Genomic DNA, 5,419 nt, shown 5'->3' on the forward strand with positions numbered 1-5,419 from the left:
GGCCAGTGCTCTAACCACTGTACCACCTAGTTGCCCCTGTATCCTTTAATTAATGCTCATATAGGCTTCCAAGATTCTAGACCAAGACACTTGTTTAGATATAGGCAAAATAGTTGTAAACAGATCCTTATGTGGAGCTCTGCTAGACAGTTTCAGGTCCAGTCTTGTCAGTTATCTGCAAGTCCCCAATTGAATTGGAGTGATTACCTACTAACCCCTCTTCTGAGCCCAAGGGCTGAGAGTACAGTCTTGCTCTAGGATCAAAGAAATATCTTGGTCATTGGGGGCTGCTCCTTTTCTTTATTTTTAAATAATATTTTGTTTTATTTTATTATTCCAATTACATGTTATGAAAGTATTTCAACATTCATCTGTTTGCATATTTATGTTATACAATTTTCTTCCACCTTTTTTTGCCACTTCTCTCCCCTCAGCAGTATACAGTCTAGTGAACACTATACATGTACATTTGAGCTTAGCATCTTTGCACATTAATCACTTTTTATTTAAGGAATCAAGATTAAGGGAAAAGAAAGAAAACCATAGAATAGGAGGTAATAACATAAGAGACATTTTTTTAAAAAAGTGAATATATTGTTCATTCAGATTCTATGGGTTTTTTTGGTGTTATTTTTTTCCTCTATTGATATGGATGACATGTTCTATAACAGGTCTCCTAAGGTTCTCCTAGATCTCTGGATTGCTGAGAGGAGTTGCATCATCATAGTAGTTGACCAAGTCACAATGTTGTTGTAAATGTATACAATTGGTACTGCTCCTTTCACTCAGTATCAATTCCTGTAATTCTTTCCAAGTGTCTCTAGAGTCTGACCTTTTGTGGTTTCTTATAGAAAAATAGTACAGAATAACATACATATACCATAAACTTTCCCTAATTTATGGACATCCCCTAGATTCCCAATTCTTTGCACAAAGACATGCCACAAATATTTTTGAACCTATTGGACTTTTCCCATTTTTTATGATGTCTTCTGGGAATAGGTCAAGTATTGGTATTGCTGGATCAAAGCATATGATCAGTTTTATTACTCTTTGTGCATAGTTCCATTTTGCTCTCCAAAATGGCTAAAACAGTTCACAACTCCACCAACAATGCATTAATGTCCCAGTCCTTCCACACCCCCTCCAACAATGATTGTTTTCCTTTTTTTATAATTTTAACCAATCTGATAGGTATCAGGTAGTATTTTATAGCTGTTTTAACTTGCATTTCTCTAATAAGTAATGATTTGTATCATTCTTTTATATGATTATATATCAGTTTAATTTCTTCATTTGAAAACTGTCTGCTCATATCCTTTGATAATTTATCAGTTGGGGAACATCTTATGAATTTGATTCAATTCTCTCCCTATTTTAGAAATGAGAACTTTATTGGGAGCCCTAGTTGTGAAAATTGTTTCCCAGCTTTCTGTCTTTCTTCTAATCTTGGCTTCATTGGTATTATTAGTATAAAACCTTTTTAATTTAATATAGTCAAAATCATCCATTTTTCAATTTATAATGTACTCTACTTCTTATTTGGTCATAAATTTCTCCCCTTTCCAAAGACATGATAGATAAAATATTTCTTGATCTGTTATTTGGACTATGGTTTCTCTCTTTATCAAAATCCTATGCCAATTTTGAACTTATTTTGGTATATAGAGTGAAATGAAGGTCTATGCCTAGTTTTTGCCACACTATTTTCCAGTTTTTCCAGAAATTTTTTTGATGAATATTGAGTTCTTATCACAGAAACTAATGTCTTTGGGTCTGTCAAACAATGTATTACCAAAGTCATTTACTACTGTTTCTTTTGTACCTATGCTAATCCTCTGGTCTATTCTCTATTTCTTAACCAGTACCTGGCAGTTTTGATGATTGCCATTTTATAGTTTTAGATCTGGTACAGCTAGGTTAACTTCCTTTACATTTTGTTCCATCAGTTCCCTTGATATTCTTGAACTTTTTTTTGCTCAGATGAATTTTCTTACTATTTTTTCTAGCTGTGTAAAATGGTGATTTGGTAGTTTGATTGGTATGGCATTGAATAATTAATTTAATTTGGGTAGAATTGTTATTTTTATTATATTAGCTCAACCTAACCATGAGCAATTGACATTATTCCAACTGTTTAGATATGACTTTATTTGTGTGAAAAGTATTTTGTAATTGTGTTCATGTAGTTTCTGATTTGTCTTGGGAGGTGTATTCCCAAGTATTTTATGTTGTTTGCAGTTACTTTAAATTGAATTTATCTTTCTATTTCTTGTCATTGGGCTTTCTGGTTCATATATAGAAATGGTCATGATTTATGTGGGTTTATTTTCTATCTTTCTACTTTGCTGAAGTTGTTCAAGTAGTTTTTATGTTGATTTTCTAGGATTCTCTGAGTATACCACCATATTATCCACATAGCCAATTATAATTCTTTCAATATTTTTTCTTAGCTTACTGCTAAAGCTAACATTTCTTCTAGTATATTCAATAGAAATGGTAATAATGGCCACCCTTGTTTCACCCTAATCTTATTGGAAATGTTCTTAGTTGAATCTCATTACATATAATATTTGTTGATGGTTTTAAACAGGTACTATTATTATTTTAAGGAAAACATTTATTCCTATGCTCTAGCATTTTTTTCATTTTTAGTAAACATTTTATTTATTGACCAACAGAATAGTTCTAAAACCATAGCTTCTGGAAGAACCACTTGTTTTTGCCTGTCTTGTACCTTTCCTCAAACTTTACCTTGGCCTCCTTCCTGGCCTTTTGTTTCAGTGCAGGGTCACAGAACATATCTTTGTTGACAACTGTTTTCTCCAATGGGACATTCACACAATATCTGGTGGGCATGAGGTGGTTGTAGTTATAAACCTTCACAAAGGACTTGATTTTTGATCTCTTGGCAACCTTCTGTTTGCCTATTGCTGCCATCACTTTGCAAAGGTAACAGCCAATACCTGCCACGAAGGCATGACTGTAGGGCCTGTTGGAGGTCCCATCATCAGTGTTCTTCGTGATGATGGTTTTGCACCCAGAGTACCATCAGGCTATGACCAGCACCAACTTCCCGGGTTTCATGAACTTGCCCATTTCAATGTGAAGAGGGACACTCCTTGAGCCAGAAGGAAGGGAGCACACTTCCTGCTCTAGCATTTTTAATAGGAATGGATGTATTTTATCAAAGGCTCTTTCAGCATCTATTGAGATAATAATATGATTTCTGTTGGTTTTGTTATTGATATGTTCAATTATGTTGAGTGTTTCCCTAATATTGAACCATTCCTACCTACCTTGTATAAATCCTACCTGATAATGGTGTATTATCTCAGTAATAACTTGTAATCTCTTTGCTAAAATTTTATTTAAGATTTTTGCATCAATGTTCATTAGGGAGATTGGTCTATAATTTTCTTTGTCTACTTTCACTCTTCCTGGTTTGAATATCAGCACTACATTGATGTCATAAATGGAATTTAGCACAATTCTTTCTTCTATTTTTAAAATAGCTAATATAAACTTGGAATTAGTTGTTCCTTAAATATTTGGTAGAATTCACTTGTAAATTCTTCTGACCTGGAGACTTTTTCTCAGAGAGCTTATTGATGGTTTCTTCAACTTCTTTTTTTTTTTGAAATAGGGGTATTTAAGTATTTTATTTCCTCTTCTTTTAATCTGTGAAGTTTGGATTTTTTGTAAATACTCATTTATTTCACTCAGGTTGTAAAATTTATTGGCTTATAGTTGGACAAATAGCTCTGAATTTTGTCTTTAATTTCCTTTTCATTGGTAATATGTTCATCCACTTCATTTTTGGTACTAGTAATTTGCTGTCTTCTTTCCCTTTTCTAATAAGATTAACCAAAGATTATTCTATTTTATTGGTTTTTCATAAAAACAACTCTTAGTTTTATTTATTAGAGCAATGATTTTCTTCCTTTCAATTTTATTAAAATGTCCTCTGATTTACAGAATTTCTAGTTTGGTATTTAATTGGGAATATTTCATTTGTTCTTTTTCCAGTTTTTTTTTTAGTTGTCAACTGAATTCATTGATCTCCTTTTTGTCTATTTTATTCACATAGCATTTAGAGATATAAAATTTTCCCTAAAAACTGCTTTGACTGCATCTCATGAATTTTAGTGTGATGTTTCATTGTTGTCATTTTCTTGGGTGAAATAGTTGATTATTTTTTATGATTTGTTGTTTGATCCACTCATTCTTTAAAATTAGGCTATTTAGTTCCTAATAAAATTTTAGTTTATCTTTCCATGGCTTTTATTACTTGCAATTTTTATTTCATCATTACCTGAAAATTATGCATTTATTATTTCTTCCTTTCTGTATTTGATTGTAAGGTTTTTATGCCCTAATACATGGTCAATTTTGGTATAGGTGCCATGTACTTCAGAGAAAAGGGAATTCTTTTCTATCCCCATTCAGTTTGCTCCAGAGGTCTATCATATCTAAGTTTTCTAATATTTTATTCACCTTCTTAACTTCTTTCTTGCTTATTTTGTGGTTAGATTTATCTAATTCTGGAGAGGGAGGTTGAGGTCCTCTACTATTATAGTTTTGCTGTCTATTTCTCCTTGTAATTCATTCAGCTTCTCCTGTAAGAATTTGGATGCTATGCTACTTTGTGCACATATGTTTAATAATGATATGCATTCATTACCTATGGTGTCTTTTAAAAATATGTAGTTTCCTTCCTTATCCCTTTTAAAGAGATCTATTTTTGCCTCTGCTTTGTCTGTAATCGGGATTGCTAAGCTTGATTTTAACTTCCACTGAGATATAATACATTTTGCTCCAGTCTTTTACCTTTATCTTGTATGCTTCTCTATGCTTCAGATGTGCTTCTTGTAAACATCACATTGTAGGATTTGGGTTTTTAATACATTCTGCTATCTGCTTCCATTTGTGGGGCGGGGGAGCTCATCCCATTCACATTTATAGTTAACCTTTCTAATTCTCTGTTTCTCTTCATGTTATCTTTTTCCATTTATATTTTTCTCTTTTCTCTTTTCTTTCCTGGTTTCCAAAACCAATGTTTTTTTTAATGTTCAAAACTAATGTTTTCTCCCTTTCCCCTTTATTTAAAAAAATTTACATTTACCTTTATTTTTACTTTCACTTTTTCCTTTGCCTTTTATCAGCCCCTTCTTCCCCCCCCCCCCCCCCCCGCCATTACCTGTAGGGTGGGATAGATTTTTATCTATTCCCTCTTTGGGCCAAATCTCTTGGATATAGGATCTACTCAGGATTCATGACCCCCCCCCACCTTTTCATTGATTCTAATAGGTATTTGTGACTCTTCACCTGGTATTATTTAATCACTAATGCCTAGCTTTCTCCTATTAAAGTCATTTTTTTACATCTTTATTGTTTTAACCATGTCTGGAACCTATAA

General features: G+C 32.7%; 1 pseudogene; it reads right to left on the reverse strand.

The window, feature by feature from the left end:
- Nucleotides 1–2,688: 2,688 nt before the first annotated feature.
- On the reverse strand, nucleotides 2,689–3,099 carry LOC141502338 (large ribosomal subunit protein eL27-like; annotated as a pseudogene).
- Nucleotides 3,100–5,419: the final 2,320 nt, after the last annotated feature.

Source organism: Macrotis lagotis, chromosome X, assembly GCF_037893015.1.
Source record: "Macrotis lagotis isolate mMagLag1 chromosome X, bilby.v1.9.chrom.fasta, whole genome shotgun sequence".
In the NCBI taxonomy this organism is placed as follows: domain Eukaryota; kingdom Metazoa; phylum Chordata; class Mammalia; order Peramelemorphia; family Peramelidae; genus Macrotis; species Macrotis lagotis.